This window comes from Micropterus salmoides, unplaced genomic scaffold, assembly GCF_014851395.1.
Source record: "Micropterus salmoides isolate LMB-PRFRI ecotype aquatic unplaced genomic scaffold, ASM1485139v1 Ms_hic_scaffold_3, whole genome shotgun sequence".
Lineage (NCBI taxonomy): Eukaryota > Metazoa > Chordata > Actinopteri > Centrarchiformes > Centrarchidae > Micropterus > Micropterus salmoides.
Window position 1 is genome coordinate 32,430,922 of NW_024042261.1, and position 27,068 is coordinate 32,457,989.

The window sequence follows — 27,068 nt, forward strand, 5'->3', positions numbered from 1 at the left end:
ATTGAAGAATTTTTAAATTGGAGAAACTAAGGCAGTATGGTTATCCATCCTTTTTTCTGTTTGCTTTTACCAAGAACAGTAAAGCTACTCATCATGATTAATATTAACCATAGGGATAGGGAAACTGCACTTATTCAAGTAGTCATCTGCATTTGCTAAAAGCCTATTGCATTAAGCAGTATCTCCTGCTTTTAAAGCAGGTTCTTGTACAGGGGAGAGCACTTCCCTCCACTGGCTATATTAAATGAATAGACGTGGTGGTTGTGCAAAATATGGGTGCTTTGAGGCAGACATATTTTATCATGCACTAGAAGATATCTGTAGATGTTAGAGAAACTGTCTTGCTATCAGTCTTGGTCAGTATCCTGTCATAGTGCATTTTTAGTTTTACCAAACTGTCTGTTGGGGATCGTCTGGCTTTGCTGACATGGTCTTTGTTCTGTGGACTGCTATATCAAAGAGTAGGGGATAGAGTAATGCAGCTCCCTGATAGGTGAGCCTTTTAACCTCAGCACAATAAAGTAAGGCATCATGATTCAAAGGGCCTCTCTACGGTCTGTACACAGTAATCTGTTCAGTCATGCGTCACTGTCACACACATTCTCTGTGCCATCACATTTCTGTCTTGTCGTAAATACTTTCAATCACAGCATGTCTCCCCTCTAGGAACAGCACTTTCTTGAACCAAAGTGGAGGCCAGGGCAGTCTCACATACCAGCCAACAGCTCATCCATCAGATTGAGCAATAATGGCACCTTCTGTGTCCTTATTAAGAACAGTTTTCATAAGATTCAGAGGACTTGACTTTGTGTGAACGACAGTTTATCAAAAGGGTCTGTGCTGCATGGCATGTTCCATCTGTTTCTATAAAATCAATGTCAAATAAAGGACAATTTAAAAATAGTTTTTCATGCGTGGCTAGAAGGCTACTGACCATAGACTATCTAAAGATGGATGTAGCAAGGTGCAATCTTTTCTGTTTGGAGCTAGGACCTTCCAAATAAGGAGTGTGCAGTGTGCATGCTCTGGAAACCGCTTTTCTACCTCAGACCAAAGGCTAGCGTACTGGTAACAACGGTCAACAGCTTGCCTGCTAGCTCTCCAATTACAGCTAGCTCCTTCTCTCCGTAACATCACACCCCCGAGTGCAGGTAATGTTAATAATTTATTTTACCGCAGACTGATTTTAGTCAGCAACAACCAAGACATGGTATCAGTTTGTTTTGAAGGAACTTCTATTAGTACCACTAGTATCGCTTAATCATATAATTTTTTATTCTATTACACGTCTCATCACTGGATTCTTGACTTTGAAAACACCTGCTGCATAGTTTTATGTTGGACAGTATCAATTCTGGTTACAGACTATGAATAATTAATAAAATCTTTCTTTAGATTTAAATTTAGTTTTTCCTAAGTCACCATTATCAACATACTTAGCAGATATGTAAATACTGTACTGTATCTTTCAACCTGATTATCGTAATGTGATATTCAACTGCAGCAAATGCACAGAGTTTGACTTAGCGGTGATGGGCTTAATCGGCATTGTGTGAACTTGTTTTGCAAGGGCTTGAATGTAACAGACGTCCCGCACTCAAGCTTTAATAACGTTATTGGAATTCCATGTGTGCTCTAAATTTTAGAATTGAGTCTATAACCAATATATACATGATATGCTACCAATGATATGCATAGCTGATAATGTTCTAACAAGTTTTCCCTCAGTTTACATCAACTCTCTCCGTTATATATTAGTTCAACTTATCTGCCAGACAAAAGACTGTATGACATCTTTCATGTATTATGAAATACTTAATACTACTAGCTCTATTATTATGGTATGTATATTTTGATATTCTATGTAATGAAAAATCAAAATAAGAGTTAGTATTTTGAGAGAGAAATTATGGGATGGGAGTCAGTTGGAACCAGGGATTTTATTTTGCCTGAGACTGCCAACATCATATGGGCAGAGAGCACACCTCCCTGCCCATCCATGTGCATACATGGAAAGCCCGAGGCAGAGAGAGCAGAAGCAAATACGCCCCCAGGGTAGAGAACAGATCAGAGCAGGTATCAATAAAAACAGAAATTACATTGATTAATCAAACACAGCCTGAAAGGAGCAGCTGGGGTGGCGGTGGGTTACAAGCCGCTTGCAGAAGCAGCTAAGGTAGGCACGTTAAAGCAGCTTAAATATGAAATTTGCCAGTAAATGCTGAGAGGGGAATCAGCTGAGTTGTCAACTCATGTGGCTGGCTTTGAGATGGGCTACTATCGGCTGATGTGCTGGGAATGTGAGCTGAGCTTGACTTTGTTGCCTGCCTGAACTAAAGCTATGCTCGATTATAAAAGGTTCAACTTCACAGCATAAATGCATTACCATTCGGTTCTCGTTTCAGAGCAGTACGCTACAGATGAATGGCTTTACATATGCCAAAAGGTCATTTCCTCTGAGAAGGGATAGGACATCACAAGGCACAACTTTAACACACTTTAAAAATAGGACAAATACAATAATTATAATAGTCACACGTAACAAATATAGGAAGAAATCTTTGTCAACCCTAAGTTGTCAAGATGGGGAATGTATACAGTATTAATCGAGTGAAGAGTAGAGCTGATTATGTTTTTTAATTATATCAGCACAATCCGCTGTCTTGGCCTCATTAGTTAGAGTGCAAAACAAAGATGTTGATGTCACTGTTCACTTCAGGAAACATAACTGAAACGATGAAAAGAGGGGGAGAGAGCATTTGAGTTTCAATGTTTTTTGTTTTTTTCAGACTATTTCAACAGGGTGACCTCCAAACAAAAGTGAGTGAAAACTCTCTGGTTGAACATGTGACTCATTGGCGTACTAGCTCTGCCATTAGATCACAGCAAAGATATGTCTGGCCACGCTCACTGATTTGTTGCTGCCTTGTATATGCTAAATAGTTAAACCATTCAGTGCACCACGTATATGGTCATGCCCGCTGTTGTCATGGAAATCATTTCAGAGTGAACGGTATAAATCAATTAACATATAGTCATATAAATAATTTACCTGCTGAGCTTGTAATATAGAGGAAAAACTACTTAAGCTTGAAATAAGTTTTATATTCTGTATTCTGTTATATATTCTGTTGTGATGCATTCATGCCTCCCAATTTTTTGAGCTTGTTGTCTTTAGCCATCATATTCCTTTAGTATTTCATTTGGAAGAGTGGTGAGATTAAAGGCTAGAGGTCACTTAGAGAGTAGTCTCTACCTAAGAGACTAATAGCAAATGGACAAAATTCCTTTACCTAAAATGACATTTTAATAAGATTTTGAGGTATAAAATATATTTTTATACCTGTTGTTGCTATGACTATACCTTATGTAAACGCTACCTGTTTCATCAGCAGCAATGGTGTGAGAACATTGTAATGAGTTTATTTTGGCTACAAAGCCTCACTTTTTAAGAATTGTTATATTCATAAAGTTTACTCTCACACCCTGATAAGTTAGTATTTGTATAAAAGACTCCTAAACCTAAGATTTAAGTAAGTGATTTTCCAATTTATTACAATAACATTGATCCATTCTATTACAAACCTGATAATTAATCCACATAAATAATGGAGCCCATCCCCAGGCCGATAATAGATTTCCTCTTCCACACTTGATAATCATGCATAGTCACAACTTTAGGATCCATTGTCCCTCCCCCACAGCAGTTAAGTCACTTTTCATTTTCCTCTGGGATTAAGTGGTTGGCAGCTTTATTTACATTAAATATTCTGGACCACTGCACCACAGCCTCCATAACACACATTTTCCCTCTGTATATGCTTTTGGTCTTTACTGGGTAAACAAGAAAGACATTGAGTTCCCTTGTGCCCTTTACAAACAGATGAAAAAATGAAGTTAATTAAAACAAGTAATCAGTACTTTCTGTTTGGAAAATGAATTATTGTTTACTTGTTTACACGCTTCAGGGAGTCCTTTCTTCAAAAGGATAGAGTTCTATATCTACAGAGACATCGGAGCTAAAATATAAGTAATAGAAGGGGAATAAATTCTTGTATTTAATGCTTTCTTTCCTCTTGTTTTGTCCATTAAATCTATTGTGGTGATTTAATCTAATAAGGTGACAAATATAAATAATATAAAATATAATTCATGATATACCTATTGTAAACTAATTTATATTAATACTGTATATAATTTCATTAATGGTAGGGAAAATCCATGAATTGTTTTATATCTGCAGTTGTCAAATTCCCATGCATAATAGACAAATTAATGAACTGGTTCAAAGATAATTTGAAAGTTTAAAGGAAAGACAGCAAATGATCTTAGTAGTGTTTCTCTGGACAAAATTTGATTAAAGAGGTTCCCCATGCTCTGTTAATATCCCCTTTGACTGATAGCTTGCGCAGCAGACAGCAGCTTAGTAAAGCAAAGCCTCTTATTTTCTTGTGAATTGCTTGCTCTAGAATTGATAACCTGCATTAAAATTCATTAGACTACTAACAAGGTGAAAATTTAAATAAATTAGTTGTTTTCTTTTAATTTGTGTTTTACCAGCAGTGCCTGTTGGATTGCAGAAGCATAACTGGAAACATTTCCATTTGCATTTTAGGATGCATTGCACACAATGTTCTGTAGGCTAACTGTTCTTGGGTATAAAGAGGCCAAATATGTAAGTCATAGATTTGTTAAAGGTATGGCAAAATTAACGTATTGGTATGTGTGTGTGGGGTGATGGCGACATGTCATTCTCAGTATTTGAAAATGACAAATTAGCTTCCACTCTATTTCAGTCTTGCTAACATTTGTCAATAACAACAACAGTGTAAGTTGAACAACGAAGCAGACAGGCTTATCAATGACACTAAAAGCAGAATAATGTCTTGATTCCGGTGAATCACCAAGTAAAGCTATATCCCACCTGCATACATTCTGAGTGTGGGTTTGATGGACACTGCTGTTTCACAACTGGGTGCACAAAAGAAATGAAGGAGCTACTCAGAGTAGTTATATCATTTCCTGTTGGTACAAAACCTGTTAATTCTGCCAGGGGAGCTTGGTCCTTGACACAGCTGGTTAACATTTCACACCAGTTGCAATATCCTGAATGGTCAATCTGCCATTTTCTTAATATCCCATGAAGGTCCTTTTGTTGTCATAAAGTTAATTTTCATCAGGCATGTGAAGGAAAGGGTGAAACAGTGAGCACTGCCACGCTATTTTGGAATGGTTAAATAGAGAAATCATACAGTGTAATAGAGTAATATACCAGTATAGTATAAGTTCTACTCACCACAGGCACATTCTTCCACTTCCACAAAGTCTTAATTTTTTTATCTTGCATTTATCATCATTGCAGTGTGAAAACTGATCCCTATAACAAATTTCAAGATATTAATTTTAATTCATTCATTTAAAGGCCCTAGCTGAAAAGAAATCTTATGCATTCCTCTAAACTGCAGGCATCTGTAATGATAGTTTAGTGACCTGTGTCCATATCAGCATCATCATATTGTCAGTTATGGCTCCTCTTGCCCTTATAAATTGTGGTGATAAAATCTTTTTGTGAAGATATTTTGTTTGTTCAATTTGATAGATGGACAAAAACAGGGAATGTGTGTAAAGAATGAAGAGCATTACATGCAATAAAGGTCCCTGGCAGTGATGTCCTTTACTACATAACTTTGACAGCACATACTGCAGCGCACTGGAGAGAAGCTAGTATAAAAATAGCTTGTGACATCTTATAATACATTAAGTTCTGTACTGTTGAATCCCTTGTTTGCGCCCCATTTAATCATGTCTGTTAAATATATTAATGAAACACAGTCACTTTACAGTTAATGTTCTTAATTTTCAGTTCTATTTTATAAAATAACCTGCAGCATAAAGATAGCCTCTTACAAGACTGGTGTTATTATAGTGTCTGAGCTTGTTTACTTAAAGTGCATGAAATGATTGACACGGTTTAATCCATGCATGCTTAACCATCTCAAACACACCCACTTCTGCTGGCAGGAGCTTCTAAGCAAAACTGTCACCCAAGAATTGAAAATGAATATGTAATAAAAATAGTTTTGGACATCATCGTTTCTGTAAACAATGAGCATGAACATCTTGTTTGCCTCTGTACTTTTTGTATATGTATCAATTCCCACAGAGATAACTAGCTAATAAATTAAATTTCATTATCTTGTTAATAAAGTCATGTTTTTATTTTTACCCTACAGTACATATGGACTGCTTATCATTACTTTGGTTAATGGTGCTTCAGCCCTAATTGAAAGTACTACTGTTCACTTGGGGCGAGGCTGTTAATGTTATTTGTTGGGAGCAGAGTGAAGGACACACACAATCTTTGTGATTAGCTTTCATTATTCTAAAAGCTGAACTAGCATGTACCCAACCTTACATAAATGCCGTGTACTCAAAGTCATTTTTTTAATGTTAGGCAAATGGCTCTGTAATTTTGCATTCCGTTAATTCTTTGTTCTTTATTTATGAAACACTCTTGCTCCTACAAATATTTATTTGCATTTATAATTTACATTTTCATTCATTACAATGACGACAGCAATACATTTTACTGACTGCTCTTCTTCACATATCTGTGTATTTTAATAGCATAGTAAGAAAATATTTCTGCACCATATAAGGCTTTTTATTGTTTCTTTGGTTTAGTCACTCTTATTTTTAAATTTCATATGTGGGCTGGAGCCAGTGTAGAGTACTTGAACATTGAGTGTCAAAAATAGGAACATTTTACTTGAGAGTGTTTTTCACAAACTGTATCTGTTTGGTTTGCAGATATAGTATTTTTTAAAGAAGGCATTCTGACAGCCACTGCTTGCCACATATCATGTAGTCAAGATTTCCTCCTTTTTCATTGGCTACCAATGCAGTATACAATGTAAATTAATTGCAACAGCATCTTGAGGTCGTTTGAGCAGCTGCTTATGTAAAGTGCAAAGGACCCTGCTGATGCAATAAGTATTTACTGAAGCACAGAACCACTAACCAAATTTGCTCTCTGCTGGAAATGCAATATGTAACAGTTGTCATTTCCAATTACTCAGACTGAGTAGGTGGCAGGTGATTGACCCTGTAAACATATTTTGTGCCTGAAGACGTGTGAAACCAGCCAAAAACAATGATAATGGACAGTTTGTAGTGGTCTGTCTCTGTCTCTGATGCTTGTGCTGCGTTGGAATGATCTGTGCTTGTGCGGTACATAGCTGTTGCTTGTTCTCAACTGATCCTACTAAAATGGGTGATATTTTTTTTAGTCAAATGTTTTGTTGTTGTGGAAAATTGTAGCCAATACTATGTTTGAAATGTAGGAAATCCCTTGTGAACCCACAGTAATATTAGCACTAAGAGTAATACTACAATTTTTAGTGGAACCGATACAATTTTGGAATGGATCTGAATCATGGGGCGGATAATAGACTTATTTTTCGTTTTTGATAAACTTGCAAGATAGGTCGGCGGAGTTCTGCGCTCTCCAAATGCCCTTCCAGTTAACACATGGGAAGGATGAATCAGAATACCAAAAACAGTTTATGTCTTTGGCAATGAGTAACAGAGTTCTGTTCTGGCAGTGAATCACTAGGTTTTGTTTTGGGGCTTTTAGAAATTAGAAATGGCTGGGGTTTTTTTTTTTTACAATTTGTAGCCTACATAGTGTATTATTGCAGATCCAACCATCTAAAAAGGCTGTAATGTAATTTACTGAAATAATAGTTGTTTAATGTGATCGTTTGTCAGAATACTGCAGGGTCTGGTTGGCTAAATTTTTTTGCATCAGCTGAAAAACAGTTTCACTCATTAACTGCAGACAGTGTCCAATTATATTTTTCTCTCCGGTTCCTTCTTTACAAATTAAAAAATAAAATATGTAGGTGCTGTTTCCCACTTATAGACTTTATTTGGGCGGACCACCCAGGTATATTAATGGCCGCCCAGGTGTATTTGGAGACCTATTTTAGCATTTTGCAGAGAAATACAGAGAGAGGTGTTATCTGGTATTAAGAGATGTAATATTAATGTTACAAGACAGTGTGGATATTTTACAAGCACGGACCAGGTAAAGTAACAATTTAATTCAATTAAATTTATTTATATAGCGCCAAATCACAACAACAGTTATCTCACAGCGCTTTTCATAAAAGAGCAGGTCTAGACCATACTCTATGATGTTATTTACAGAAGCCCAACAATTCCCACCAAGAGCCAGAAACACCTGCAGGAAGTGATAGGAGAAGAGAGGAGAGAGACGAGAAAGCACAAGACTACCGGAAAGGGGAGACGTTGTGTTAGTAACATGCAATAATGGGGTGAGTTTGCATACAGAGGGAGAGAAAGTAGAGGAGAGAGCTCATCATAGAAAATCCCCCAGCAGTCAAGGCCTATAGCAGCATAACTAAGGGATGGTTCAGGACTCACCTGAGCCAGACCTAACTATAAGCTTTATCAAAGAGGAAAGTCTTAAGCCTACTCTTAAATGTGGAGATGGTGTCTGCCTCCTGAACCCAAACTGGAACCTGGCTCCACAGGAGAGGAGCTTGATAGCTGAACGCTCTGGCTCCTAGTCTACTTCTGGAGACTCTAGGAACCACAAATAACCCTGCATTCTGGGAGTGCAGTGCTCTGGTGAGGTATTAAGGTACTATGAGCTCTTTAAGATAAGATGGTGCCTGACCATTAAGAGCTTTGTAGGTAAGAAGAATGATTTTTAATTCTTTTCTGGATTTTACTGGAAGCCAATGCAGAGAAGCTAAGACAGGAGAAATGTGATCTCTTTTCCTGGTTCCTGTCAGAACACGTGCTGCAGCCTTCTGGATCAGCTGAAGAGTCTTAATGGACTTTTTCGAGCAACCTGATAATAAAGAATTGCAGTAATCCAGCCTAGAAGTAACAAATGCATTGACTAGTTTTTCTGCATCATTTTTAGACAGGATATTACTGATTTTCGCAATATGACGTAGGTGAAAAAAGGCGGTCCTTGAAATTTGCTTAATGTGAGACTTAAACGACATGTCCTGATCAAAGATAACTCCAAGATTCCTCACAGTGGTTCTGGAGGCCAGGGCGATGCCATCAAGGGAAACTATATCTTTAGATAATGCGTCACGGAGGTGCTTAGGCCCCAGAACAATAACTTCAGTTTTATTTGAGTTAGAAAATTAGAAAATTACAGGTCATCCAGGTTTTAACATCCTGAAGGCACATTTGAAGTTTAGCTAACTGATGAGTTTCATCTGGCTTGATCGATAGATATAACTGAGTATCATCTGCATAACAATGAAAGTTTATGGAATATTTCCTGATAATACTAACTAAAGGAAGCATATATAAAGTAAAGAGGATTGGTCCGAGGACAGATCCTTGAGGAACTCCATGACTAACTTTGGCGATCTGATCGATCTGATAAATAGGACTTAAACTAGCTTAGAGCGGTTCCTTTAATGCCAATGAAATGTTCCAGTCTCTGCAATAGGATCTGATGGTCAATGGTATCAAATGCAGCACTAAGATCTAATAAAACCAGTACAGAGACAAGTCCTTTGTCTGATGCAATAAGGAGGTTGACTGAAAATCCTCAAATAAACTATTGCTCTGTAGAAAGTCACACAGCTGTTTAGCAACTGCTTTCTCCAGGACCTTAGAGAGAAATGGAAGGTTAGATATAGGTCTATAGTTGGCAAAAACATCCGGACCAAGTTTGGGCTTTTTCAGAAGAGATTTAATTACAGCTACTTTAAAGTACTGTGTGTTGATAGAGATAGATTGATCATATGTAGTATAGAAGTGCTGACTAAGGGTAAAACTTCTTTAAGCAACCTAGTCGGGATGGGGTCTAAGAGGCAGGTTGATGGTTTAGATCAGAGGTCACTAATAGGCGGACCGCGGTCCGGATCCGGACCCAGCCGCCGTCCTCTCCGGACCGCCGACCTACAGCCCATTTATTATTGAGACTTACTACCTCGTGACGGAGCGTTTCTATTTTAACCCGCGCAGCTTTTCTAGCATTTACTGTACTGGTTTAGAGGACCAGGAAACTCACAGACCAATTGCATGTGCTCCAATCGTCTCATGTGACGCTGCTCAGCCAATCAAATCTTTGCATACCGAGGCTTGCGAGTCGAGTCCGCGAGATTCACCAGAGACGTTTTGGAAACACACCCGAATTGAGGAGACGAAAGATAAAATAGATTTCACATGACTTTTAATCAAGAATGTACAGATTTTTACATGTACATTCCTCCCACGGGCAGTTCAAAACCAGAATATCTCATAGATCTCCAATATGCTAGCTGGAGCTCACGTTTCTCACTGAACAACAGAAAGTAGGAAAGTGGTAGCTCTGTAAGAGGAAATGAAAGAGAAGAGGAGGCATTACAGCTGTTCATTTGTTATGATGTGTTGAGTGTTTATTATAAAATTGGTTAAGACTACACTTCATCACTTCAAGCTACACTTTTTATTACATTTTTTCTAAAAATTAGGCACTTTAGTTTACTTAGATTTAGAATTTATTATTTGAATAGTTATTATTTATTATCCCTCCAGTTTGATGTGAAAACTGACTGAAATATTATTTGATTTGACAGTCCGTTCTTGACTAAAAACATGTGTTGATACAACTATAGGTTATAGTACTGAATGATAACGCAAGTTCGTCGTTTTGATGTTCCGGACCTTTGCTTCAGGAAATTTTCTCTAACTAGACCTCTTTGAAATCTAATTGAATACCCCTGGTTTAGATGAAGAAATTATTGAAGTTAGTTGGTAAAGGTTGAGGGAAGCAAAACTGTCTAAACATATATCTGGTTCTATAGCTGTTTCTAAGGTTCCTGAGTTTAGAGATAAGTCGGTGCCAGTTAAGGGCAGGTCTTGGTGAATTTTGTTTCTAATAGTTATAATTTTATCATTAAAGGAGCTCATGAAGTTGTAACTACGGAGAGCTATGGGAATACTTGTCTCAATAGAGCTGTGACTCTCTGTCAGCCTGGCTACAGTGCTGAAAAGAAACCTGGAGTTGTTCGTATTTACCTCTATTAATGATGAGTAGTACGCTGCTCTGGCATTACGGAGGACCTTCCTATAAGTTTTAAGACTATCTTGCCAAATTAAACGAGAATTCTCCAGTTTGGTGGAACGCCAATTCCTCTCAAGTTTCCGCGATATTTGCGAGTTTCAGTATTATACCATGGAGCTAACTGTCTTTGTTTTATTATTTTCTTTTTTAGAGGGGCTACAAAGTCGAGTGTCATTCGCAGCGAGCCTGCAGTACTATCAATAAGATGATCGATTTGTGAGGGACTGAAATTAGCATAGGAGTCCTCCGTTACTTTATGACTTGATAATGAATTTAGAGCTGATGGAATCGCATCCTTAAATTTAGCTACAGCACTATCAGACAGACGTCTTGTATAGAAATTTTTGCCCAATGGCGTGTAGTTCAGCAATACAAACTCAAAAGTTATCAAACAGTGGTCAGATAAAGAGGGATTCTGTGGGAACACTATTAAATGTTCAATTTCAATAGAACAAGGTCAAAGGTGTGGTTAAAACAGTGAGTCGGTTCATGAACACTCTGAGAGAAGCCAATGGAAATCTAACAGAGAGATAAACGCAGTACTGAAGCTGTCATTCTCAACATCCACATGAATATTAAAATCCCCTTCAACAATAACTTTTACCGTTTTAAGGACTAAAGTAGACAAAAACTCTGCAAATTCAGATAAGAATTCAGTGTACGGACCAGGTGCTCGGTACACTATAACGAAAATAATTGGTTGCAGTGATTTCCAACTTGGGTGTGAAAGACTAAGAACAAGGCTTTCAAATGAGTTATAATTTAGTTTAAGTTTAGAGCTGATTAACAGTGAACAGTGCAAATGTCATTCGGTACCATACGCTACGTTATTAACAAGCCTTCTCCCAATGTGGCGCACCTGCTGGAGTAAAAAACGTGGCTGGAAAAAATCCAAGTTACATTCCCATTCTGTGGGAAACACTGTGCTGCTGTAATTTCTGATCTCCTGCATCAAATAACGTGCTTTCATTATTTCATGCTCAGACCTGAGCCCTCCTTATAGATAATTTATCACTTTAAGTGCTTTGGCATCATCTGAGAGTTGTGTCTGTGTTCACATAAGTAATCAAGTGCATTCTCAGATACTATTGGCTTTCACACTGTGAGGTTTCCTGATGGCTATCAGGAAACTTGCTGCTCTAATTGATCAGTTATAGCTGGATCAGTTATAGCTGACAGAAAATATCAATATTCTAATTCATACCAAGAGAGATCAAAAGCATTTTGCATGTACTGTCCATACAGATGTTGGTCGTGTGTTGTCAAGTCAACACTTGACAGGTTTAAAAAGTGATGATCATTCAAATGGCCTTGAATGGGCAATGTTGTTCAAGGCCATTTTCAGAACACTTTATAATGCTGTATAAGCAGTCATCTCTGTTATGTAGATGATCACTGAAAGGATAAAACTTTGCCATTTTGTACTGTACTATAGTAGAGATGACTAACCGCTGGGATTATAGGAGAGGCAGGGTCAAATTGTTGCCATTTTATATTTTGCAACATGAGCACCATTTCGACAAGAACAAAGCACACTTTAGATCAAGCTGTACTTGGAAGTTTTGATGTGCTATGTCACCTGGCCATCAGCAGATCAAATTGATTTAAGCTGTAGTCTCCTCATTTACCCATATGGTTCCGATCTGTTTCACTCTGATGCTACCTGACTGTTTTGTGTCTCCCAAAGCCAACCAAAATTACACAAATGTCAGTCATATATATTCCACAAAACCTTTGTAACCAGGGCAGGAATTTCATGGCAGTCATTACAGCCATGACTGCAGTACCCACTCAGTTTGGCCTTATGCCCCTTGAATGCCATGTGGTCGCAGAGGCTATAATGCCTCGCCCGCAATGCTCCAACTGTTTTCTCCTCTGCATCTTTCCTAGCAATACAGTTCTTAGATACTAGGGTCTTTTGTTGAGATTCTTATTGGGCAACATCAACTGAAACGTTGAACACCTAGTGGGTTTGATTTCACCAGGTCGCATGTGGGACACTTGAGCGGCCCAAACAAGAACGTGAGAGATGCATTGCAGTACACTTTGATTATGCACCAGCACACACCCTCCTCCTAAAGATTGTTAGTCAAGGTTTTGCAGTTGAAGCTGTAAAACCAAAGACAGTAGGCATAAGATGAGCAAGGTTTGGGTTTGGCTGGCTAATAGGGGTGTGGAAAATAATTGATTTTTATATGCATCGCGATGCTTGGACGATTATGAATCAAACGATTATTGCTTGTATTGAAACAAATGAACGAAATGCCATTTCTCAAGGCCCATGGTGCTCAGTACAACCTCACTATAATCGACTTACAAGACAAGGCAAAAACACTAGACGAGACAAAAAAAAGTTACGGAAATATTTAGGGCTGTAACCGAATAGTCCAAGATTCGATGCCTCGATGGGCGGAGCCTGATTCGACTCTCAATCTAACAGTCGAAGCTTCGCAGCAAAACAAGGATTATGCCATTTTGGCAATATGTGGGTGCTCAACGTCTGATTTTACATAGACCTATCAGTTTTCTCCCAATAAGTTAATATACAGCCTATTACAATATACATTTCAACGTTTAATGCTGTAAATAAAAATAAAAATTTCAATAAATGTTTTTAAAAGTGCGTGAATAAATCCAAAATTGTAACCCTAACCCTGGGTCGTCAGTGCGCATGTGTAGGTGTAGCGTGTGTGTGGTAGAGGAACACTTGCTGAAGAGACTGAGCCCCAGCTTAACGGTGTTGTGCCGAGTTGCCCGCACCTCGCTGGACTTTCTGATAATTTATCACCGTTGATGTAAACATAAAGAATATTATATCGTTTTTAAATAGCCGATTACGTCAAATAGGCAGGACTTGATGATTCTGATTCGATGTATGTATGTAAATCCTTAGTCGGGGACAGTCCTAGAAATATTAAGGTGGAGTGAACGTGGTTTGGCTGTAGCATTGTAAAGTGCGTAGTTCAACCCCCCATCTGACTCTAAACTAATAACAACGGCATCAGAGATTAAAATAGCAGCAGTAGCAACAGGAGCTGCCCGAGTGAAATGGAAAGGATTTGAGGACATCTATAGGCTGACGTGTGTAAAGTTTTCTTCCTTTCCAAGTATCAACAAGGATGTTCTCTCAAGTCAGCTGTTAGCCAAAATGCTAAAGGAAGACTGGAGAACAGGGAGAGAGAGGAATTTTCGACCGCTGTAAGTACGTTATTGCCATTATTGTGTCATAGTCTAAGATGCAAAGAACATTGTCGTCCGTTGTAAACTTTGTGCGACCAGCAAAAAGTTTTTGACCGCAAACAATTCTACATTAAAGCAGCACAGCAACGTGAAGAAAGAAACTCTGGCCGCTACTGCCAGTGCTGCTTGGACTCATCGGGAGAGAGTGGCATCATATCACCCAGTAATAAGTAGAGCTAATATTACTTTTTTAAGGAGTATATGCTAAGTAACTAGTAGGATCGGATAAATTGGGTATGTTTTGATTATTGCTTGTTATAGGCTATGTCTAATGTTTACAATGACTTCAATCATATAGGCTATATAGGCTACACTGCTGTATGAATGGTTGCATTTGAAGTCGTCCTTATGTTAAAGGTTTTGGCAAGTTACAAAAAAATTTATTGTGAATGGTTGTGAAAGGGTTTATATAAGGCCTTTACATACAGCTTTGATCTATGGGGTCGCTCTACGCTCCTCATCAACAGACAGGAAAAAAAGCGCTCCGCGAAGTAACCAAGGATAACGACTTCTCTGTTAACTGCTGTGATCCCGTCGTTCTCGTCTCACGCACACACCTGCTGCCAGAGTTGAAATGCCAAACTTTTTCCTACAGTTTATAAGTATATTGAGACTGATCTGGTTGTTTGATCTGAGTTTCCTGAATAATATAACTGTTTCTTTAACAGTAAGGCCACCAGGTCTTAAATGGCGCAGTGGATAAGATGCATGTCTTTGATGTGAGAGACCCAGGTTCAGTCCTCCACTGTGACACATCCACCAATGTATCCCTGAGCAAGACACTTAACCAGAGGCGTGCAACCTCTGACGTACTTAGAAATTGTAAGTTGGTTTGGATAAAAGCATCAGTTAAATGTAAACTGACTTATTCATAAAAAATAATCTATTAACTTCTACTGAACTAATTTGAAACTTAGTAGTTATATTATTTAGCTATAGACTCAATAATTTCATGTTGCATGTTGCACATTAAGCTGTTGAAGTTTGGTAAAAAATGAATAAAAAATATTTATTATTATAGAGAGGTTGCGATGGAGCAGTGGATTAGACACTTGTCTTTGATTCCCACTGCGACACATCCACCAAATAAGTTATTGTAATGGGTCCTGCTTTACCATCCATGTTATATTAGAGCCACCGCCTACTAGGGGTCTCAATAAATTTTCCTGCATTTTTGCCCTTCACATGCCTGGTCTTTATTGATAAAGTACAGATTTTCATCCTAATAACTAAGAAATTCAAATGAGTTGAGTACTGCACAGGCAAATGCCCCTTTATTACAAACTCCAAGTACAAACTGCATGATACAGCTTTAAGAAACATGATTTCAAAAATGCATTTAAAACTATTGTTAGCCATTCTGAATGTCCAAATAGCAGAGTCAGAGTATTTGTAATATTGATGTGCATTATTCATGTCTGGACTTGTGTATTTTAAGCAATCATTGCCCCATCATGTCAAAAACAAATCGTATTTTCAACTACTATTTGCTGCTGTTAAATTTGTCATGTAAAGTTATTATTAACGTAACAGCAGGTCAATATTAATTTAATGCCAAGATCCCCTCTGTAATTATTCATACATTTGAATACAATCTTGCATTTAATGTCAAATTAGGTGTTAGTGTAAAGTGCTTCCTGCAATTAGTTACACTTTGGCATGAGGGCTGACAATGATATTGCTTAAATTTTTTGTGCTTCCACATTATGTTCTGCCTACAATTAGAATGCAGTTGAAGATAAAGTACTTTTATGAACTTTGAAATTTATAATGACAGCCAATACAGTGATTGGTCATATATATGAATCTGCTAACAGAAATACTTAACATAATTTTACAATGTTGCACTTGTTTGAAAGGCCAGACCATTCAAATCCAAAGTGCAAAATATCAATTTCTACCATACCGTTTTCAAAAGTTGAAATTCAAATAAATTCATGGTCTTCACTGAGCTAGAGAAGTAAAAAGTATACAAACATAGTTTTTAGACCAGTCCAACTACAGGTGAGAGCATTAACTCTTAATTTCCAACAAGTACATCTTAAACTGGTCTCAACTCACGAAAATTCTAATTCTAATCGATGCTTACATTAGCGACTGAAATGCGTGGCAAACCTCAAGTGAAAGTGGCTTCACTAATGAAAAGAAAAACAAGGCTGCCAGAAATCCAGTCACTCCAGAGTATTTCATACTGCCTTTGCAAATTACAACGGGCTAGTTTCTCCATTGCTCTGCAACACAAAAAAATAAATGACAACTAACATGCACTTTTCTCAAGAGTATTTTCTGGAGGGAACATAAATAATATCAACAAATGATTCATTCCCTGAAAAAAGGCACAGAGGTATTTTAAACCTATTTTCCCTGTTGTATATAGTATAGTATAAGTAACAAAACTTTCAGAGACTTAATCTTTATATTATGTGTTTTGGCCTTGTAGTTATTACAAATTGTGAATGTTGTGTCTTCTTCACTCATGGAGAAGAACATGACCACATGTTTTAGCGTGTGCGTGTGTGTGTGTGTGTGTGTGGCTGTGACAGTATATGGTGTCAGCAGCTGTTTTCAGTGAGAAAAGCTCTAAAAACCAGCTATACACAACTTGCACAGCACCAAATGGCAGACAGACAAAGCACTAGATGGGGAACATAGTGGAAGATTTAGCAGCTAAACAGACAGAGATTTCAGACAGAGAGGAGTTGGGGGAGACTACAAACAGAGCTACAACAGACAGAGTGAATATTTGACTTAATTTTCCAGCTAAATGGACAGAAACATGATTCCAAATTAATGCTGGATGTGTAGGGTGACCATACGTCCTATTTTTCCCAGACATATCCTCTTTTTGGAATCTAAAAATTGCATCTGGCCGGGATTTCTAAATCGCCCAAAATTCTATGATGTACTGGGACTTGTTCTTGCGGATTGGCGCTACATGCTGCTTCTACTCATGTCTGCCCCCTCCACCAGTGGAGACTGAGTAGGGAGAAGATCGGGTGTTTATATTTTATTTTATCCAAAAGTGTGCTTAAAGCCTCTTTTTGAAAACCAAAATATGGTCACCCTAAAATAGAGAACTGTTTGCCAATAAGCTCACCATCTTAAAGGGTTATAATATGTCAGTGTTATGTTCACAGCTTGTTTTGCTGCCCCCCAAAAAACTTACTGTCAGTTATAGCAGGCTTAAGTAACCTGAAAAGGCATTTGTAGGGCTTAGGCTTCCTTTGGAAAGGAGTGTCAGTAACACCCGTCTGCACATACAATCACAGAGATCCACTGTAGACTTAAAATGTAAATTGCTGCTCATATACTCTAATAAGTGTTTGCATAGACATGACAGGTTCCCTGAAGACTGGCAGCCAAGTGACAAATTGCAGGTTGTTTTGAGAAAGTTGCAATATGAAGGTGTTAAAACATTGGAACTGCTTAACAGTGACTCATAAGTGCAAAAGAAAGTGAAATAATTGTTAAGAGAATAAAAGAAAGTTTTTCATCAGAAGGTTTTTTTTAAAAGAAAGAATGATAATTTTTACAATGTTTAGTCAGTAACTGGAGTTAGTTAAATGGAGTCGAACTAGGTAAATCTAAATTTGTGTATAAATTTAATATATACACACACGTTATTTATTTTATTTAATTTTTTATATATATTTTTATTTTTTAACACACACTTACTGTTTTATTTATTTATTTTAATTTTTAATATATACATATATATTTTTAACACATACACACACACGCACACACACATAAGCTTACTGTTTTATTTATTTATTTTATTTTTAATATATTTTATTTTTTAACAAACACACACAAAACACACACGCTTACTGTTTTATTTATTTATTTTATTTTAATTTTAAATATTTCTTTTATTATTCTTTAAACACAAACACACATACACTTTGATTACTTTACGCTTTAATTACTTGTTTAATGAAATGTATGGGGCTGGTTGTTCTATGTTGTATATATGATGCTTTGGCAATGTTGTTATTACATTCATGCCAATAAAGCTAATTTGAATTGAAATCAGCAGGATGAATACTGAAACCTTATTACACACATATTCAAAGGAAGTAAACTGCTGAGTACAGTCTTTTCGGTAGGAGTGTCACTTTCTAAGGTTTTAATGGAGAGGTTGATCAAATAGTTTAACTACTATTTACCTTTTTTTTTTTTAAATGGTAGATTATTAAAAATATATTTACATATCAATCCTAGCTGTACAGTATGTGGTAATAGAAGAGGGCTGAAAAGAAGAGCGAGATGAGATGTAGACTGGAGAGGTATGTTTTTAGTGTATGCTGAAAGATGAGCACTGCCTCTTCATATGAACTACGAACACATCTGTTCATAGTCAGGAAAGATTAAAATGTCATATGAGAACTTGGAGTCATGAGAAGAGTCTTCAGCACCTATAGTGATTATAGGGCTAACTCTACCCTCGGTTAATTAAAAGTAATCAACTTTGGTGGGTAAATGTACAACCTACCAAACTGTAAGGCCAGACACTTAGTAGATTATGGGGTAGCCAGTTTGGTGAGTTTTCAGGATTGGCACATCGGTAGGCTCATTATAGAGCCTTCTTGCTTCCTATAGTAGAAGGGTTAATTCCCCCAGTTTAACTGCTGGACCAAGCTCCTGGCCTTGTTTGGGAGATCGTGATTATTGTCAGAAATGTTTGGAATTTTTATTGGCTGTTGTTGTATTGTGAAAAAGACAATTTGTCACTTTGACAAAGTCAAGGCAAAAATTATGGTTGGTTAATGCCTGTCCTCTGACAAAATATTATCTAGTGTGTGTCTAAAGATACAACTGTTGGTTGGAATTGTAACAGTTATGGTAGGTGATCATTAGTATTGTGCCAAATTACATTTGTTGTACAGTTTCCATAATTATATAAAGAATCAAATGTGAGGTGGTATACTTTCTGTCTCAGACTACATCCACTTGGGTATTATTAACAAATCATTATGTGCACAATCTGTCAGTATACCCATCATCTGCAACCCTGTGGGATTTCAGCCCTCCCACTCAATACCTCTTTTCAGCCTCAAGAATTATGTCTATACTCTGCACTGCTCATAATTTATTTCATGTGTCACTTTCTATTCAGTATAACTACCTCATGATACGCTGATCTAGTGCACCTCTAGACAGTCACTACATCTCGTCTACAGTTGCAATCATGGTGTATGTCATGTTGCAAGAATGCACTTGGTGATTGAATGTGGAATGTATAACGGTAGAGTGATTTGAATGTACCACCATATCACATATGATGCAAGACACTTCTGTGTGAGAGGTCTTCCATGGACTTCATCTGCAATGAATGTAACATATGCAGGTAGGGCTGTCGCGATAACCGCAAAATTGAAATACCGCGCTATTGGTCAAGCCTACCGCAACAACAGCAATGTTCATACTGTACACTTCTGGGCTTGTTAAATTAATAAATGAGTGCTTCAGAAGTTGCACAACCATAACGAGCTCTGTAATGGTTCAAGGATGGATCGCCATGGGCTGTACATGACCCGACTTTAAACTTGGAAGCTGTAAGTGTTGCCATGTATTGTTTTGTTTTGCTGTTTATTTTAAAGGTTAGCTAACTTGGGATATTGTGCGGCTAATGTGGCTAGCAGGCTCAGCGATGTTGGACTAATGTCGTTATCCTGAGGGACCGTCGAGAGAAACTGAACGGAAAGCCTCATTTGAAGCTCACTAACTAACGAGCGTAGTGTGTCTGCAGGAAAAAGCTGACTCATGGGGAGGATACGTTGATGAGTTCGGACTCTTTATTTGTAATTGGTCAGGATAAGCCTGCATGTAACATTAGTACCAACAAGGTCATAGCCACAAGTATAGAGGGGAGGTTTGTCTTCATCCATCATATACACACACCAGTGCTGCTGAACCATTTCCTGCCATGCTGTCACACTCATTCCTAACAGCTGTTAAAAGGGGAGAACAGAAAAAAACATGAAGATCTTGCTCTTGTCTTCCTTAAATATGTACATTTTATTACAGATAAAAGTATTGCAATATTCTAATTAGTAGAGAAGCTGGTTCTTACACTTCCAATTCCTGCAGGTTTCCAGCCAGGAGAATGCAATGGTATGTGTTAGTTAAGATGGCAGTGTTATGGACAGTGTTATATGTCATTTGGAAGTAGCACAAAGTATGGATATCAGTGGCAACAGGGGTTCCAAAGCAGAAAGTTCAAGTTTGGTTGCTCATCAACTCCCTGGTGTACTAGTAGGTTTTTTTTAGAGATTAGTGTATTTATATAGCAATAACATTAACAAAATAATAAATAAAAGTCATACAAATTGTGCGAGTGAGATAAGGGGCTCAGAAAGAGACAGTCAGACAAATAAAAAAACATACTACAAAATCAAAAGTTCACAAGCATATGTATAATACTATGGCAACCTGCAGCGCTTGTAGAAGCAGCAGCCCGTAGCTCCTTCAAACTTCCCAATACTTTTGTTTTTCATCTTTTTTTCCTTCTTTATTGTCGAAACACATATTACCTATGACAGAAATACCGTTTTTGGAAAAAGGAGACAGAGTTTTTGGGTTAACGAGCAGCGGACCACGATCCACCAACCAGATCAACTGGACCATGCACCACTGCGGGTGCATTCATCGCTCAGAGGAGAAGAAAAAGAGCTGCAATAGAAGTCGTGCTGGCCCAGCTTTGATTTTAGGCTGCTACTAAAGGTCCGGTCTTGAAATAAAGGACTCATTTTGGCCAAGCAATGGACATTTTGGTCAAGCACTTGGTGGGCGGACCGTGTTCCGAGCTGTCAGCGCAAGACTCCGGCAAGATGAAAGGAAGTGGGCTCTGTGTTTTACATTGATGATGCTTGGTGCTCACAAACAGTCAAGATGCCAGACTTTTTAATGTGAAGATGAGATCATTTTATCATCTTGTTGCTGCTGTTTCCATCCTCCCCAGAGCAAATTCAAAAAATGCATTGTTTTTTTGAATTTTCTGGGTGCATTAAATTTACATTTATTCATTTTAGCTGACGCTTTTATCCAAAGCAACTTATAATTGCTATATATGTCGCATGCCTCTGGAGCAACTAGGGGTTAAGTGTCTTGCTCTGGGACACATTGGTGTCTCACACTTAAACACTTAATTGTATGTTCAGTTCTGTGTGTGTAGCATAAAGGGACAACAAACTTTCATTTCTTTATACAACCTTGTGTTGTATAATGACAAATCAACAACCTTGTATCTTGTATTGGACAGAATCATAATGACAAACAGAACACACAATTATAAAAACAACCCAAAAAGAAAGATACCCCCAACGGAGGAAATTCAATTTGTGTGTGTGTGTGTGTGTGTGTGTTAATATTGTGGGTAAAATAGGACACAACATAAATCCTAAAAACATCCGCTTTACTTAGCTGGGCACAGAAATGCTCAGATGAAGATGTATTCTGCTTTTTCATTTGGATTTGTCTTTGGATAACAAAATACACCAAAGCTCTGCTGTAATATTTAATCTTACGCATGACATTATTGGCAATCACATTGGAGTTTTGCTAACCTGTAAACCCATGGAAAAAAGATACTTTGCATGTGGCAAATTTCATTTCCTGTAACTCTAGCCAAGCATGATAGATTTGTCTGCAATCTTTAGTGTTATATACCTTGCCTACTGTAAATACCAGTTTAAAATGTTAAAAAAATTAAGAATATCTCTTTCCCAATTCCCATAAAACTGTGTTAGTGCAACCAAATTCCAAATGCCATTTCATACATGTTCAAGTGTCACGGCTGTCGCTGTCGTCTCTGTATTTCCACATTCTGTCTCACCTATACCAAGTAGGTTGTGTGACCCTGTGGTGAAGAGAGGTCTACCTGTGGAATGAAGACCCGCCTACTTCCTGGTTTCTGTGGAGCTCTGTCAGGCTGACTTCAGTCCCACCCATTGGTCCCCTCTGTTCCACTCGACCAATGGCTTGTCACCGCCTCAGCATTACCTCTTGCTCTTAAGGAGAGCCCACCAGTTGCTCTGGGCTGCTTGTCACAGCTAGTTGACTTGTGTGCCTCATGTGTTGATTGTGTGCCATATTAGTGAAGTAAGTACTTTGTTAGCAGCCTCTGCAGTTGTGTTTAGTGGAGCGATTCACTTAAGTTTGTCATAGCCTGTTTGTGGTTATGTTTAGTAGCCAGTGTCACAGTAGCTTTTGAGTGTTTGATTTTTGTGTGAATTTACGAGCATTTGGCTGGCAAAAGGGTGGAAATAGGGCCAGAGTCCACACTGACCACCAACACTATTTTTGTGTTAGTTTTCATTAGGTGTAGTGGGTACTGTGTTCTTTGTATTTCTTAGTAAGAATCTACCTTGTTTAAATATATAGTTAGGCACAGTCCTCTTTTTGAGGACTTCTTTTATTTAACTTGGTTTGTTATTTTCACAGCACCCTCATCCACCCTCCTTTTGTTTGTTTACCTGCCTGCACCTCTGGTTACCAATAAAAGTTACCTTTTTTAAGAACACCAGTTTATGCCTATATGTTTATGGCCCCCACACCGCTAGACAACAGGGGGTCAACACAAGCAAAAATAAGTAAATGAGACAGAGGTTAAATAAACTGATCAAATCATGCCTGGTGTGAACACAGCAGAGAAAACGAATTGTTTTAGTCTGAACCTAAACATCAGGCAGTCTGGTTCATCAAATGTTGGACATTACATCTGCATTTGGGGGTAACAGATTTGCCTGGGTCAAACCAAAAAGTTTACCTCAGTGTACTATTGTGAAATAATATACCTTACAGGGTTTTCTGTTAGTGGATATGTTCATGGGAGTAATTACATGGGAAATCATCACTCACAGGCTGACCATAGGCAGAGACACAAAACAGTTTCTCTGGTTTTATGTTACACTGCCTGGTAAAACCCTCTGGTAGGTCATGGACTACTAATAGCTATATGCACTGTTGCAGAGTAATTCATCTTGAAGTTATCAGCAATCTGAGATAGCTTTGAAATGAATATGAGAATTTATGAATAAACATTTCCAAACAGTCTCATTGGCTGGGAGAATTATTGATTAACAGTTCAAAACAATATTCCCTGTTATGAAAGAACATTATTACACAGCTATTATAATCTTACATATTGTGACTACATATAATGACTGAATCAAAATTTGCAGCAATGGCTGTTTTTCATGTAAAGCTATAAAATAAGTAAACAGTCAGCGATAATCAAGTTCTGTAGTGTTTGTATTCTGCAGCACTGTGTAAGCATCAGCCAAATACTAGAGCACATACAGCTGAAAACCAAATTTCTATGGTGACACATCTATGACACTTATGTTGACAACATCAAATGCAGAATTGTAGCTTTATGGGGCCTTGTGATATCAAGGGCAAACAAACATTGTATTTTCTATTTTAATAATTCATGAGTGTAACTGTAAACAAATTGCTCAAGGCAAAGTGGTGATGTGTGTTTAAATTCCCACATGAAGAACATTTTTTACTTTGCATTGTACATGGAGGACAGAGACAACCGCTAGCTAATACATGTGTTTTATTACTAGGGAGGTGGAATATTTATTGACCCATCAGTGAATTCAATTGTCTTTGAGGTGTACAGAAGTCGCAGATATTGTTTTGTATCTCCAGTCCCTGTCTGACAGTGCATAAACAGTAGAAGTGCTGCAAAATTAAATGCCTCACAAGCCAAGGCTAACCATTTCTATTCTCACTTGCCAAAAGAACCAGCTCATAATGAGATTAGATTCCTCGGCTTTGGAAGGCATCTTGAGTTTCATTTTTATTTATCAATCATGCATGAGGTCGCAGAGATAAGACCAAGGTCAGCAGGCAGAGGGACTCCCATTAATACTACTACAGTGATCTGTCTTTCACACTCACTCCAGCCGTGCACCACTTCATTGCAGTGACTGCACAGTGTGAGGCTGAGACTGTCAACAGAGTAACCATGACAATACATTTGTAAAGCAGGATCCATCTATTAACATTGAGTAATATTTTGAATGTTTCAAAGAAAATTGCATACTGGATGAATGTCAAATTTAATTATTATTTATTTATTTATTTATTTTTTTGTGGCCCCAAATGAAAAAATATATTGTATTGCTAGTTTAAAAAACATAATTGTATTCATATTTGGTTACTTTTATTTAGTAGTTGTAAAGCAGTAGGTTTATCCATCCAATGTTTGAGGCATTTTGCAAACACTGTGTAAAAAGAAATATTCAGATCATTGTCTTTACGGAGTCAGAGGTAGACCAACAGTGTTAACCATTACAATATATATGGAGGTGTGTCATAGTTTTTCTGAAAGGATTTTATTCTCCTGAAAGAACAAACATAACAAGGACAGCTCATTGGCCAGATCAGTGTACAGAATGGGGGACAGTTGGCCTGGCCCAAATCTTGACAGGTTTTAACCTTCTGCGGCAGGAGGACGCACACTTTCCATGTGACAGACAGCCAGCCTGTCTGAACAGACGGTAATGTGTGCATACATTTAAAATATGCAATTACTTGCAGATTAATCTCATGAGAGTGGCAGCAAAGATTGCAAATGTAATATGATTTTCTCAGTGAATTTAGCTTCAGTACAATGCACTAAGATCACCTGCCTGTGGACTTGAAATATGCCACATGCACAGATACTAAATAACTCTGACTATTCATGCAAAACAAGATATGCTCATGGCAACGCTGTCTGAATTAAGAAGTAGGACAGCCTTGACTACATTATAATTGAGGATATATGCTATTCATTTGATTGAATTGTTTATCTAGTGGTTTTGAGCTTAGTGTTAGCACAACCACTGGAATTGATCTGAAAGATCTCAGCACTTTAAATTTTTGTAGTTACATGAAAAACTTAAATGAAAATGAATAATTAGAGCACAGATCACACATCTCCATTCAAATGACATGGAAATGACTGACACTGGAAACCGAAACAGTAATTCAGATTTACATTGGTGTTCATAGATACAGTCATTCAAATCTTTTCTGTATGTATAATATTGAGGTTTTCCTCTGGCCTTTGAGTCTCACACAATGACAGCAACTCCATCAGAGTTGAATGTGAATGTTGACGTTTCAGAGGTGAAGGGCGTCAATTGCGAACAAGGCCTGTCTCTTCCTTAACTCGAGCAATTTCTCTACCCAAATAAAGGATACCTGTTCTGTTCCTGAAGGTTGGAAGGTTTTATTTCCTAGCCTCTAGTAGTGTCAAAATCTCCACAATTCCTCTTCCCCTCCTCATGTTCTGTAAATCTCTCTCTCTATCCCCCTTTCCTTCTTGTAATTGTGCTTCTAAAAACCAACCAGAGACACTGCTAGATCACAAGATTAAGCTATAGATGGTTCCTAAGAAACTAGTAGTGACACCACAGCAAAATTACCCTCAGACGCACACAATTATAAGTACAGATACTATTATGCAAATGCCCCCTGTTGTGTTGTTGAAATTAAGACACTGCGGAATACAGAAAGAGAGGACGGGGCATAATGCTGAGAGGGAAAGGTACACACCACAGTTTAAAATTTAGTTTTACTCAAGTAGAAGTAGAGATTAGACACATCTGAACTTGTAACAATGAATTTTGTCTTCCCAACATTCATCTAAACCTTACCCTCACAAACCATGGCAGCCTTTCTTGGGATCACAGCATTACAACCACATTTGACAGAATGATCCTAATTTGACATTCAGTCACGTCTTTTCATGGATGTCCTTTTTGCCCCTGGCCTTTTAACATGCTGTATAAATAGAAATCCTTAAATATGTGCAAACAGCAGATCATCAAGACAAAGGTTGAAAAATTCATGTTCTGTTCTTTAATTACATTTTGCCTCTGCTCTCATATTTATTTCTCCTTCTTTGCTCTGTGCATTTCTGTTTGGTCAGTTTAATAAACCGTGGACTCTCTCTGACCTACAAGAACATGAAGCACTGAATATATTCCCAATTATCTATTTTGCATAAAAATAATTAAAACCTAGTGCTCTCTTTTTTTCAAATTTAATTTGCCTGTTAACTCTTTGAAGAGTTCTGTAATGCACTTACCAAAAAAGAGCACTTTATTCCATGGTTTTCATAGACAAGTGCATACTGTAGTATTTTGTCATCTCTGTTTATCACAGGAGAGTTAAAATGTTTCCAGCACTTACTATGAACATCTTGATGAAGATGAACTCAATGTGCGAGTAATTTTCTGTATCAAGGGACCCAGTGACAGTTTTACATTTAGTCTCCCTCTGGCCCAGCAGTGTGCTTTCCATGTCCATTTACCGGCCGCCAGAAATAGTCTTTAAATTTCTGGATGCAAAAAATAGTCGACTGACAGCTGATCAGATTGTAGAGCTTTCTGTATTTAAAGGAATGTATCTAGTGGATGTAAGAAAAAGGCAATTGTACATGATACTACAATAGGAGCAAAGTAGTTACAATTACTAACACCAGAGTGTTATTTGGTGACTTACCCTCAATGTATTGTCTCTGCAAATATGCACATTTTTGATCTTGTTATGAATAATGCTTAAAACGTGTCAAATATGGTACTCTCAGTGACTGACTAGTTTAACTCATGTTACACAACTTTGTGGTTATTTTATCTGTTAAATATTTCTGATGTTTTCTTGAAACTTAAACAGTTTGGCATCCCACTGTTTTATTTGTGCTTATGCTTTGGAACATTTT